The sequence below is a fragment of the Schistocerca piceifrons genome, chromosome 3 (assembly GCF_021461385.2).
Source record: "Schistocerca piceifrons isolate TAMUIC-IGC-003096 chromosome 3, iqSchPice1.1, whole genome shotgun sequence".
NCBI classification, from domain to species: domain Eukaryota; kingdom Metazoa; phylum Arthropoda; class Insecta; order Orthoptera; family Acrididae; genus Schistocerca; species Schistocerca piceifrons.
Genome location: NC_060140.1, coordinates 615,836,958 through 615,851,827, shown reverse-complemented (window position 1 = coordinate 615,851,827; position 14,870 = coordinate 615,836,958).

Below are 14,870 nucleotides of genomic sequence, written 5' to 3'. Positions count from 1 at the left end.
ACAACTTGGAAACGCGGGTAAACGCAAAGATGACTGATATCTCTGTGCGCCTAGATGAGGAAAGTAAAACATTCAAGGAAATACAAACACAAGTGTCAGTCCTCGAACAAGAAGTGTCTGCAATGCGACAAGGTAATGGCCTTGTACCGCAGGTCACGTCAACGGATTGGCAAGCCGCATTACCGATGCCTGATGTGGACATAACACTACCCAAGTTCGGCCGAACCCGTAGCACTCACTCGAAGGCATACCTAAAGAATTTAGACGAGTATCTGCGTTCGAAAGGAGTGGCGGAATGTAACGCTTTAACTCGTTGCTCGCCAGACGCTCGATCGGGAGGAGGCTGCCTGATTTGACGTTACAGTTTGCGAGAACAGTAGTTACGAGGATATCTGCACTAAGTTTCTGGCAACGTATTGGAACCTGGCCGCACAGGCGAGTGCAAAGATGAGTATATATCGGGGACAGTATGCGCCACTGTCACGCGAATCCATGGCAACCTGTGCTGCTCACTTTGTCGCTCTGGCGTGATACTTGGATGACAAAATGTCAGATGGGGAATGGTGCAGCGCGACGCGCTCACATTTTCCTGCTCATGTACAACGTTAACTCGTCGGGGCACTATCGAGAGAACAGTTCCTCGATGTTTTAAGATCCTTGGACGAAATCGAAAAGCAGGAGAAGCAAAGGACAGCAAATGGAAACGCAATTAGGATAGAAAATCGGGCGCCGCAAGGGTTTGTGCTCCGCAATGACAGACAGAATTGATGCAATAACGGACAAAGCAGAGCAGAGGAGAATAGGCGAGAGCTAGATAGACGTTATGGTCCACACTATGGAGAACAAGGCAGGAACGAGGTGCCAAACCAAAGACGCCACGTGAATTGCGTCAAGCGTCACATTATGGGAGAGACCGTAAGAATAATGCAGGTTCACCACCTCTGATCCTACCTCAGGTACAGGAGCGTGAGGTCACACAGATGAATGATCAGAGAAAATGAGATATTGGAGGGGACGCCACGGTAGAGAAGGGCCATCACATACGCAAAGTGCGGTACTGGCAATCACAAGCGCAAGACGACATTAACAAGTACTGTGATGACCCAGAGTTGCCTAAAAAAACGGACAATCGGTATCCCCTCATTGAAATAACTATGGAAGGAATTAAGACGAGAACATGTCTGGATTCTGGGTTGGAAGTGTCAGCACTTTCAACGTCTTTTTACTCAAAACTGGCAGAAAGTGTTACTAAATTAGTTGAGATACCCGTAAAAGGAATCTCACTAATTACTGCTTTTTGAACGAATAAAAGAAGGTAGAGAAGCCTGTCTTGGTGTCATTAAGCGACGGAAGAAGTACCTTCCAGCTGAATGCAGTTGTCACTCGATTTCGTAATCGGGAACGACATACTCTCGAGTAGAGCCGTGGTCATGGATTGGACCACTAAAACCGCGATCAGTTTGTTCGAAGGTCCGATCGGATGGGATGCAGAGGGCACAAATGGCACAGTTAATTTGGTAAAATGTAGGTAAAACGAGGAAATTTTCATAGATGGGCCACGGGAGCTAAAAGGTAACTTATTAGAGGGAAAAGGGGTTCCAGATGAAGTCAGTTTGCCGTCCCCAAGTCGTGATGAGAATTTCACGCACACAGCCGACGAAAGTGAACCTGATGAACATGATGCGACTGATCGTCAGTTAAAGACCCTCGCACATGTACTATTAGGATTTAGAGGTTGCAGACGCCGTGAATGAGTACGCTCTCTTGACACCCCAAGCCGCCCATGCGAATATAGATGACACGCCCGAAACGGAACATAATAATATACAGAGAAAGACCACAGTCAAATGCCGTAACAAGAGCGTTGAGACAATAAAAGAGGTTGAAAGTGAAGCCCCCACAGCCAGAGAGAACCGCGTGTGGAGTGTGAAATGCGACAGTGATTGCACAGTGGTTGAGAAGCACTGTGAAGTGCGTCACAGAAATACTAATGCCCACTCGCCAGCAGTGGAAGACGTTGTTCCCTCCACGTTCGCAAAATTTGCAAAAGTAAGACGGTTTTCAGAAGATCGCAGGTGTTTCCATGCTTCCAACTGGCGAGAACAACTGACGTCTCAATCGGAAGCAGGGGAGACTGCAGACAACAAATATTTCTTATCCTATTTACGATGTTTGAGAGAGAGGTTGGAATTTTTAATGCCCGCAGCCTGAGAGCGTGCGTGACTCAGTAGAGTATTGTACGGCAGTAGTGGTGTAGAAAATTGTAGATGTCTGTTGACAGTACGCTGTATCTTGTGAACGCCAGTTTTAATAATCAATACATAGTTTCTGAGCTTAGGTAGTTATCTTTGAGTGTGTCTGGACTGTGAGCCTCTTGGTGTGAATATGGAGAGATGATACTGATGGTTGCATGTGTGTGTGTCAGGGTTCCGTGAGCCGTCACGATGCGCAGCGCAAGGCTGAGAGGAGTCGCTCGCATTTGACAGAATGATACTTACTATAGCGCGGGAGTATCATGCAGCTCACGCCAGCGCATTGCCATTTCAATGTCATTCAATTTTTGTTCGTTTATTTGTTGTATGTATTTAATAGTAATGCAGTGTGATGGATCCATGTTTTATTGTGTTACCATGCGAGGTGTCCAGTGAAATGACTCTAACGTGGAAGGTGAAAACCAGACACGCACCAATATTTGATGAGATTTCAGTTGCAGCATTCAGAGACATCCAATAAGTACTCTGCAGTTGGCAGAGAAGACATTTTATCTTTGCAAAGTAGTGCATGAAACGTAGATAGAAGCACATTAGGATTATTTTGCATATTAGAATTAAAGGATTGGGTGAAACATCGCAAATGTACAAAGTAAGGTATACAGAAGACTTGGTTTTAGATTACTGACATTCTGCTGGCGTTGAAACGTCTCACACAGCTGAGACTATTGAATTTAGTTTGTTTTTTTTTTTTTTTTTTTTTTTTTTGAATTGCATGCTCAAGTTAAGGGAATAGAAAGTTAAGTACACGACCAATTTTTTTTTCTTTATATTCGAGTCCGTCAACGCGGCTCGCACAGCTGACACTGTGCAATCTTAATAAATAAGAAAAATGCTCCACATGGCTCTGCGCACTATGGGACTTAACTTCTGAGGTCATCAGTCACCTAGAACTTAGAACTACTTAAACCTAACTAACCTAAGGACAGCACACAACACCCAGTCATCACGAGGCAGAGAAAATCCCTGACCCCGCCGGGAATCGAAAAACACCCTGTATAGCTGATGGTTGTCCATACTCGCAACAGCGAATGTATATACTACATTTCATGTTAGGTTCGAAGATGATAGGACCAAATTAAAGAGGCAAGTATTCCCACATGGACAATGGATACTATGAGCACATTTTAGATAGCTTCAAACAAGTGTGTACATTTTCTTTATACAGTACTATTGTTAGACAAAGTGAGACACTGAGAAGAAAGTACGGCGGACCATAAGTACAAAGGAATTAAAATAATACATTCAAGAAGCACTAGTGCCGTAATAAGAAGAAAGAGATCAGCTCCCACAACGATGGACTCAAAGCATTGAAGGAAAAGTAAACCTAAAAAAGATGTTCTATAATAATTGGTTGAAATCAAGGGACAAACACTATAGAATCTTGTATGTTAGAATGAGTAGAGAAATAAAAAGGACATCAGCAAAAGAAAAAATGAAATCTCGGAGGATAAATGCGAGGAAGGCGATCGATGCATGTGGAGCACAAAAGTGGCGGCAGCATGGAAAATGGTTGCAGGGCTGAGAAGAGAGGTAAAATAAAGAGCAAACCTGGCGGTTATCAGTCTGTTGTAGGGTTGGAGAAGCATTATAAAGGCCTCTAACAGAAGGAAGGACACAGTACGAGGAAATAAACTGGGAAATACGGGGAACTAAGATGGTGGAGCGGTAGAGGAAATAAACACCAGATACAGAAGACAGATACAAGAATGAAAATTGCGAAATCACTAGGCCTTCGAAATGTTCCAGTAGAATTATTTAGGTATGACCCAAGCATTTTGTATGAATATCTAAACAAGTTATTTGATAAATGTATATGTTATAGAGAGGAAATCCAAGCAGAGTGGATATTAACGACTCTAAGCCCCAAACATAAAAAAGAAGCAAGAAAACGTATAGTAATTATCATGGCATAAGTATCACAAGTTCAATTGTCATGCTGTCAGAGATGATATTAAAATCAGGAATGGAGAAGTTTATAAATGAAATGGAAGAACAAAGAGGCATATCATGTGTAGATAACATCTTTACCTAGGACAGAAAATGGAGAAGAGATTGGAAAGGAATCTAACCTTTCATGTAGTCTTCATAGATTTTGAAAAAAAAGCATACGACACAGTGTAACTAAAGGTATTGTTCGAGGTTTTGTGGTCAGAGGAATTGACAAAAAATTGTGTAAGAAGTATCATAAACTTCTACGACTCAGTAGGATGTGTCATTAAAGTGGGGAAAGAAATTTCTGGAGAGGCCTACAGAATAAAGGACTGAAACAAGGATTCTGTCTGCCTCTCACACTCTTTAAGATGTATTTGCAGAAGACACTGCATCTGTTGCGAAGGAATTGCATGGTCATAATGCCGGAAGTAGAGACCTAGGGTATATACACACTTTTCTATCCTGATGATAAGGTCGTTGCGGTAAACGACTAAGGGGATATATGTATGCTTCGGACGTTTCGGGAGAGTATAAAGAGTGAGGTTTGAAATTAATTTTGAGAAGACGGAATATCTATGTTGCGCTAAGGACGGAAGTAACCTGGAGCTTGGAGGATATCATATTAAAGTGTGTAAAGAGTTTAAATACCTGCTTAGTATCCCATAGGTGATGGAAGAAGTGACAGAGATATCCAACAACGGATCAAACAGAGACGGGCGGCTATCCAGGAAATACATGCTATACTTTAATCCTTAAAAATGAGTTTAAAGATTAAAATGTGTCTACGCAAATCCATTGTGATACTAATAGCAAGCTATCGTAGTGAGTGCTTCGAACACACAGAAATAAATAAAAAAGAGAGACTTAAAACTTCAGAAATTGACCACTTAAGAAGAGCATATAGAACTTCCCGACTTCACGCAAGAAATGAAGTAATAAGAGAAAGGACGCAGACATCTTGAAATATTACGGATGGATTAGAATGAAGACACCTAGACTGGTTAGGAGCAGTCAAAGAAATAGATGAAGATAGAGGGCCCATGAGAGTACTTTCATGCGGACTTCCTGGAAGGAGAAGAGGCGGAGGAGCACGGAAGGGGTAGCGAAGGGGTATGCGAGAAGCTATAGCGAGAAGACGAATAGAAGAGAATGAGGAAGAATGGTGAGATCGAGGCGTTTGGCGACGGAGATGCGGCGACAGACACAAGACCCCCGCAACAACAACAAAAGATTGAAACTCTCTACCATACCGGGACTCTACATCTACATCTGCATGGATACTCTGTAAATCACATTTAAGTGCCTGGTAGAGGATTCATCGAACCACCTTCACAATTCTCTATTATTACAATCTCGTATAGTTCGCGGAAAGAACGAACACTTATATCTTTCCGTACGAGCTCTTATGTCCCTTGTTTTATCGTGGTGATCGTTTCTCCCTATGTAGGTCGGTGTCAACAAAATATTTTTGCGTTCGGAGGAGAAAGTTGGTGATTGGAATTTCGTGAGAAGAACCCGTCGCAACGAAAAACGCCTTTCTTTTAATGATGTCCAGCCCAAATCCTGTACCATTTCAATGACACTCTCTCCCATATTTCGCGATAATGCAAAACGTGCTGCCCTTCTTTGAACTTTTTCGGTGTACTCCGTCAGTCCTATCTGCGCAGCAGTATTCTAAAAGAGGACGGACAAGCGTAGTGTAGGCAGTCTCCTTAATAGATCTGTTACATACTCTAAGTCCTGCCAGTAAACCACAGTCTTTGGTTAGCCCTCCCCACGAGATTTTCTGGGCGTGTCTTCCCATTTAAGTTTTTCGTAATTGTAATTTCTAGGTATTTAGTTGAATTTACTGACTTTAAATTTGGCTGATTTATCGTGTAACCGATGTTTAACGAATTCCTTTTAGCACTCATATGGATGACTTCACACTTTTCGTTACTTAGGGTCAACTGCCAAATTTCGCACCATTCAGATATCTTTTCTAAATCGTTTTGCAATTTTTGTTTATATCTGATGACTTTATTAGTCCATAAACGACAGCGTCATCTGCAGACAACCTAAGACGGCTGCTCAGATTGTCTCCCGAAATCGTTTATATAGATAAGGAACAGCAAACGGCATACAACACTACCTTGGGGAACGCCAGATATCACTTCTGTTTTAGTCGATGACTTTCCGTTAGTTACTACGAACTGTGACCTCTCTGACAGGAAAGCACAAATTCAGTCACATAACTGAGACGGTATTCCATAAGCATGCAATTTCACTACGAGCTGCTTGTGTGGTACCGTGTCAAAAGCCTTCCGGAAATCCAAAAATATGGAATCGATCTGATATCCCTTGTCAATAACACTCAACACTTCATGCGAATAAAGAGCTAGTTGTGTTTCACAGGAACGATTTTTTCTAAACCCACGTTGACTGTGTGTCAATAGACCGTTTACTTAGAGGTAATTCATAATGTTCGAACACAATATATGTTCCAAAATCCTGCTGCACATCGACGTTAACGATATGGGCCTGTAATTTAGTGGACTACTACTACTACCTTCCTTGAATATTGGTGTGACCTGTGCAACTTTCCCGTCTTTGGGTACGGATTTTCCGTCGAGCGAACGGTCAACTGCACTGCTGATTGTTAAGTATGGAGCTAATGCATCAGCATACTCTGAAAGGAACTTAATTGGTATACAGTCTGGACCAGAAGACTTGCTTTTATTAAGTGATTTAAGTTGCTTCACTACTCCGAGGATATTACTTCTACGTTACTCATGTTGACAGCTGTTCTCGTTCGAATTCTGGAATAGTTACTTCGTCTTCTTTTGTGAAGGCATGTCGGATGGCTGTGTTTAGTAACTCTGCTTTGCAGCACTGTCTTCGATACTATCTCCATTGCTATCGCGCAGAGAAGGCATTGATTGTTTCTTGCCGCTAACATACTTCACTTACGACTAGAATCTCTTTGGATTTTCTGCCAGGTTTCGAGACAAAGTTTCGTTGTGGAAGCTATTATAAGCATCTCGCTTTGAAGTCCGCGCTAAATTTCGAGCTTCTGCAAAAGATCGTCAATCTTGGTGATTATGTGTCTGTTTAAATTTGGTATGTTTGTTTCGTTGTTTCTGCAACAGTGTTCCGGCCCCTTTTTGTGTACCAAGGAGGATCAGCTCCGTCGTTTGTTAATTTATTTGGTATGAATCTCTCAATTGCTGCCGATACTATTTCTCTGAATGCAAGCCACATCTAGCCTATACATACATTATTAATTTGGAGGGAGTGGAGATTGTCACTCAGGAAGGAATCAAGCGAATTTTTATCTGCTATTTTGAGTAGGTATATTTTTCGTTTATTTTTGGACGAGTTGGGGGTTACAATATTTAGTCTCGCTACGACAACCCCGTGTTCGCTAACTCCTGTATCCGTTTCGATACTCGTTATTAACTCAGGATTGTTTGTTGCTAAGAGGTCAAGTATGTTTTCACAACCGTTTACTATTCGCGTGGGCTCATGAACTAACTGCTCGAAATAATTTTCAGAAAATGCGTTTAACACAATTTCGGACGATGTTTTATGCGTACCTCCGGAATTAAAGATGTATTTTCGCCAACATATCGAGGGTAAATTAAAGTCACCACCAGCTATAATAGTATGAGTCGGGTAGGTGTTTGAAATCAAACTCAAGTTTTCTCTGAACCTTCCAGCAACTGTATCATCTGAATTGGGAGGTCGATAAAAGGATCCAATTATTACTTTATTCCGGTTGGTAACAATGCAATATTCGCGAGTCTTTCTAGTAACCACCACATTACCCCACCACAAAAAAAAAAAAAAAAAAACGCAATCGAACGGAATATCAAAGCTACGACAATCACTGAACAAATCGAGAAATCGTTGCTTGGCATGAAAACTTCGGACTCACTGGGATTACTACCGACGGATGAAGTGAACTATCTTATCAGTGACCTTTCCGAACCGACTATCTCAATGACTTATAAGAAGGCGACTGATATCAAAATCAGAAATCCACACCCACTGGCCGCATATTAATTCCTCTTACGGCTGTCGATGGACGTATGTGGTAGAATAGTGTTACGCATGCCGTGGAATTTCATATCCTCGTAAACAAGATCTGTAACATTTTGTGGTAGTAGCCTGTTTGGATCCAGATGATAAAATTTTCATCTCGATATTTGGCTGGAGAAAAGAGTAGAGGTTACATGCACATTTACGATCACCAGTCTGTATATCGATGTTCTGGGTTAAATTCCAAGCGATTTCGCAAATTTTCAAAGAGAGACGGTACGTGACACTGCAGGCGGTGATCACGAATGGCTACTATATTCTTGGCACTTTTCGAGGAGGGTATGCTATGTGCCGGCATCGGGTTTCATCCTCTTGTTTCTCTAGTCAGGAACTACATAAACACGATAGTACTCTGTGCATTCACATTACCTCCTATACGAGATAGTACTGCTTAATACAGCTGCCACACAAGTCACCGAACTGGCTTTAATTAAAAAGCATTGCACTGGAAAGTAAAATATGTAGACATGCAAAAACTAATAATATATTTCTCTTGAAGGGATATCCATAGCTGTTGATATTCATCATCGATGATAAGATCCGCTACAGTCGTAAAAATTTTTATTTTCTTAAAGCAAAGCCTAACTCGGTTTCTGGAACGGTGTCCCCTTTTCTGGTGCGTATAAAATGTGAGTCCATAAAAGTCGAATAACTGAGGTTAAATTAGGTTAAAATAATGCATCCCTAGTACATGGCATAAAACAGCAGACCATCTCTATTCCTAGGCCAGCCGGAAAGCCTCTCGCAGAGCAGGCCAAAAGTTCGAGCTTTAAGCGAGTGCCAAACAAAAGATCCGCATGAAGTTAGCTTGTCGGCCTTTCAAACACAGTGCTGCATACTCAGTCACACACTCGTGCCAAGCACACACCAAAAGTTGAAATTCCTATGGGAGAGGTCGTGTAGCCGCAACGTGAGCGGGTTCACTGATGGCCCCAATTGACGGTTAAAATCAATCACTTACGTTATCGCTGCACGGCCATTCCCGCCGGCATTTCAACTTTAGGTGTGTGCTTGGCACGAGCCTGAGGGGTGGGTGTGCAGCACAATGTCTGGAAGATCAACAACTTAACTCCATGTTAATACTTGCTTGTCACTTTCTTGAGCCCGAACCTTTGTCCTACACTGTGAGCGGGTTTGTAGCTGGCCTAGTAATTGAGAAGGTCTCCAGTTTTATGTCATATACCAAGGATACACTATTGTAACATAATTTAACTTCTGTTATTCGACTTATCGACTTTTATGGACTCACACTTTTTATGCATCTGACGATGGGATACAGGTCAGAAACTGAACTGTGCTTTTCTTTTAGAAAATAGAAGAATTACAACTGCAGCGGATCTTATCATTGCTGATAACAGTATATTCCAATAATTAGTCTTACGGAAGTTGTTTCTACAAAACTGTATAGTTGTAATATATAAAAGAATGTGAAACTCTATTACGAAGGATGCCACAACCATACCAATGTAGGATTCCAAAACCACACCAATCAAAGCAATACTAGAAATCTCTTGCTTCTTAAATTGGCCTGACAGAACTTTCAGGTATTCTAATATATTAGTATTTTGTATGTATCTGACGAAGGTGGGTTGTGGACACTATTGTTCTGCCGTTTCCTCGGTTTACGATAAGTGATGTATCACATCAAACGCAGCCTCGGTGCTAACGACGTAGACTACATGGATTACACTATATCGGTAAATCCATTTTGGTACACCCAGTGCCCACCAGCAAATGACTAAAACAAATGATATAGAAAGTGTTTTTACTGTTAAAGAACCAAATATAATTATATTGTTCATGTACGTAGCGACTCACTTGGCTGCATAGTGTATTGGCTCTGGCAGAATGATGTTGTTGGGCCGCACTCCATTATTCAGCAGAGCCTGGACGAAAGCTGCTCGGCCATTGGTGCGGCAGGCTATCTCGAGGCAGGTGCCGAATTTCTTGAAGAAAGGAGGCTTGTAGCGGAAGATGGGGTCCACGGTTCCAGACTTCAGCAGCTCCTGGAACGTCGGCAGGTCCCCCGTCTCTAGTGCCTCCAGGAGACGCCGTTGCTGGTCATTTTCTGGCGATCAGAATTGTTCAGAATCAGTGCAATAGCAGAAGATATAAGGTGCAAGCAAAGACTAGAAAATAAAGACTTAAAAACTACAGGGAGCTCTTATTACTGGAGAGCAGTCTCTAGAGAAGAATGTCAGAACTAGAACTAGACGGTCCAGTCGCCTTAATGTGACTACCTGTGAAAAGCCTGAATAACCACCTTTTACAGCGCGGACGTGGAGGAAGAGAGTCAGTAATGTTCTGGAGGGTATCGACAGGGATAGCCATGACCCCTCCAATGCCTTGGCTAGCTGCACCATGTTTCTCGGTTGAAGATCCGTGAGGCAGACAGACCGATCGAGGCCGTCCTACATATTATCGACTGGGCTTAAATTCGGGAAGTATGGTGGTCAAGGAAGTACACTGAACTCAGCCTGGCGTTCTTCGAACTCTCACGTACGCTGCGTGTTGTGTGACACTTTGCGTTGTCCTTCTGGTAGATGCCATCGTGACGAGGAAAAAACAAACTACATGTGGGTATTGACATGGGTCCCTAAGTGTAGATGCATGCTAGTGTTCATCCATTGGGCCTTCCACAATGACGAGATCACTCAGGGAACGCGACGATAACGTTCCCCAATCCATGAAGCCTCTCCTCCAACTTGGACGATTCTTACAGGGCTGTACACACCAATGGTCTTGTGTCCAGTGGAGCATAAAACGTGATTCATCTGGAAAGGTCAAGGAGGACGACCAGTTGTATTTTGGAGCTCAAATCTCTGCCTTCGCAGCCAACGAAAAGCATTCGGCACGGGGGCATGAACCAAGCGCCTGCTGCGAGGCCCGTACAGAATTGTTCGCTGAACGATCATTGAGGCGACACTGTTGGCAGCTCTTTGGTTCGTCTGGGCTGTCAGCTGCTCAACTGTTGCACGTCTATTTGCCCGTACTCGTTTCTGCAGCCGTCATTCATCCCTATCATATACAGCCCGTAGTGCACCACAGTTGCTTCAAGTGGTTTTGGATAGGGTCGGAAATGCTCCCACCCTTGGCCCGAAGGTCAATGATCAGGCCCTTTTTGGACGACAGGTAAATTGCTCCGTTTCCGCATTACAACACTGATGGCATTGTTTTTCGCGTCCCCCCGGCACGCTTTATACCAACACCGACTCAAAGGAAGGCCTCGGCGCTTGTTCGTGACGTCACTTCAGCTAGGCACGGCGAACGCCAGGTCTGTTGCAGGCATACTCATAATGGTGGTGTCTCCCTCTCTGACACAGGAAAATGTGAAACTATTGGCGGTAGTTGACCAACACATATTGTTCTGAGAGATTTCTGCAATCAATTAATTGTGCAATTCATTACACTTCTTAACAAATAGTGTACTTCTGAACTTAAATATCCACCTGCTTTAAGGCTTGACATACAAAAACAACTTCATGGTCCAGCAGCAACAGAATTCGTGCTTCTTTACCTTATTTGTAAATCTGAGGAAGTTACGTTTGTACTGGGTTGCTTTTACAAGAAACTGTGAACATATTGGTGCTCTTCTTTAGGTATCTTGGTTGACTATGGGGTGAGGAACACTGAATGTTAATGAAATGTCTTGCGATTATACACGTTGGGAGAGGGGGTGGGGGACAGAAGAAGAGGCAAAATAGAGACACTTGTTTTATCAAATAAAATTTTTTTATCTTATAAAGTTTATCCTTTCAGTAGCAAGAGGGAAATATTTATCTTTTCTAATATGCATGTTTAAAAAAGTTTAAGATCAGCAGTATTTTTGATGTATGAAGCTAAAATAGCTTCCTTTCGTTGAAAACGACTGTGATCTAATGACTGGCAACAGTTGGACATTTACACATGTAAATTAGTTCACGTTTCCAGTGACGATGTCAAACGAAAATAAATAAATAAATAAAAGAAAGGAGTTCATTGGAAGGGGGTTGGGGTAAGTTTCGATAACAAAATGGATCAAGTAAATATAGTTACTTGAATGTAAAATTTTCGAAGCTTGCAATGGGGCAAAGCATCTTCTCATATTGATCTACGTTTGTTTCGACAGGATTCAGTAATACAGAACTATGATCTTTATTTGTAGCTTTACGATAATAAGAAAATCTTTCATCTAAATAAAACTGCAAAATCCAAAACAATACCAAACATTTTGTCCAAAAATAAGAGATTTATAGTGATAAACACCCCCAGGCGCTTCTGCCTACCTGGCGTTCGCCGTGCGTAGCTGACGTGACGGCACCAACAAGCGCCGAGGCCTTCGTTTGAGTTGGTGTTGTTTATACACCGTCCACCGCTAGTGCTAGATCTGCTGTCTGCGAATGGTTATTGCACGTTGACGTCGAATATAGTCGGTGGTCACATTATCGTGACTGGGCCATGTACTAGAGAACTTGCGTGAAAATTAGCATGTATGTCGTATTTTCAAGGTAAGTGCAAGACTCAATGATGCAAGCTGTGATTAACGGAAAGGCATTTATAAAGACGATCATGTAACTGACTTCGGAGATACAGGCAGCAGTTCTGATCATAACACGAATTATACAATCGAGGATGACAGAAACGGAGCTGAGAAGACTGTATCACTCTTTGAGTAATACAAAACCTATACTAATGCAGAGGTTTGGAAAGCACTTAAGAGAAAGGGATGTTGACATAGGTATGAAAACGACCTCACACAACGATCGAAAAAAAAAAGAAAACGCCACCCGGTCTTCATACGAATGATTTACGTAAAACGCTACTTCCGCTATTAATTGCCAGAAACATTAAAAGATTTATCAGAAGAGTTTTCATCCTACCCCACTGATTTCCCACATTTTGATTTGGTCGCTTTTCATGATAAATTATTCCGAATCATAGAGATGCAGAGTAAAAAATATGGATACAGTTGAAACAACTATTTTCAAAGCAAAATCCTGCTGCTTGGCAGAATATGTCGATCTGAGAGAAGGCTTGTAGTGTCTTCCATCAAAACGTAACAACCTTTATACGTAAAAAGGAGCATTTCTGCTATAAGTACTGGGAAATGAAAGCGCAAATGGAATGTAAACAGATGTGTCATGTTTATCTGCAGAACAATAAATGTGGATATTTCCGTATGGATATGTTCAACATATGTTCGAATGCCGTATCGCAACAGTGGTCACGGCATGCCAATAGATAGGAGGCCACCAGCGGAAACATCTTGAATTACAGAGCGTGTTAATAACATTACGCCAACTTAGCTGGAAAATCATTATTTATGGCTTCGTTAATACTGATACTCTCTCTAGTAGCAGTGACAGAGGGCACTTAACGTTCTTGATGTGTAAGTTCGGATTATTTCCGATAGTTACATTCCCAACAATGATCGAAGGACATAGTGCAAAAGCCACTTTATGCTTAGACCCAAATTTATTCAGTGACAGACGTAAAAGCAAATTATCAAGTGCTGACGATAAAACAAACCAAGAAGTTAGAAAAATAAGGTATCGCGGAAACCTAACCAATTATTATAGAGTTTAAATAAATGTTATTGGAAGAAATCTGGTGAGAAATCTGAAAAACAGTATTGTTTCTTAAACATATTCCACCATCACTGTGTGTCCCGTTTTCTTCTAAAACTGATGATGGTAAAAATAACTAGAAGCAGGAAGAGGACATATAAGGTGAATAAAGACTATAACTGGATGGACAACAAAAGAAAGAAGCAGAGTAAAAATGATCAGGTATTTCTTTTGGAAGAATAAGCAAGGATTTCAACGTGACCCGCGCAGTATGTTTGAAACGAAAGGTTTAGAATCAGTATGTGTATTAGTTTTGACTCATGGAAGTGAATAGAGACCTCTAGTATGAAAACGATTTAAAACTCAGGAGTATTCAGTGAACAATGAAGAGGTAAGGGAAACAAGTGGAGTAGAGGACGTAATTATGAATGCACTGACAATGATGTGAAGGAGGGTGTGACATGCAGTTAAGTGAATGGACAGTACGCGTGCCAATGAATTTTACTGATTGATTCCAGGAGATAAGGAGTGACATTAGAAAATATACAAGAGATACATGGGTGTTTCTAATTGGAGACTACAATTCATCGTGAAATCTATAGGAGGTCAGTCGGTATAAAATGGCGGAGCATAATGACTATGTGTGATTAAAATTATTGTATGAAGAACGTAAACTTTTATATATTTACAGTAAAAGTAATAATAATAACAATAATAATAATAATAATAATAATAATAATAATGTATTGTTCAATGGCATGGTGAACATCTTTCAATTGGACGCTACTTCGGCGACTTGCGTGCCCTTCAGCCAACCTACGTTCCCAGGCGATCACCCATCCAAGTACTAACGGGAACCGACGTTGCTTAACTTCCGTGATCTTGCGAGAACCAGTGCATCCAGCGTGGAAAGGCCATTAAAACTCTATTATAACTAGTTTTGTAAGATGCTTCTGTTTGGTATCAAAAAGAAAAAAACTCATGCACAATATACAGCAAAATGAAGCTCGCCCTGAAAAACGCAGAAATGATTGGGAAT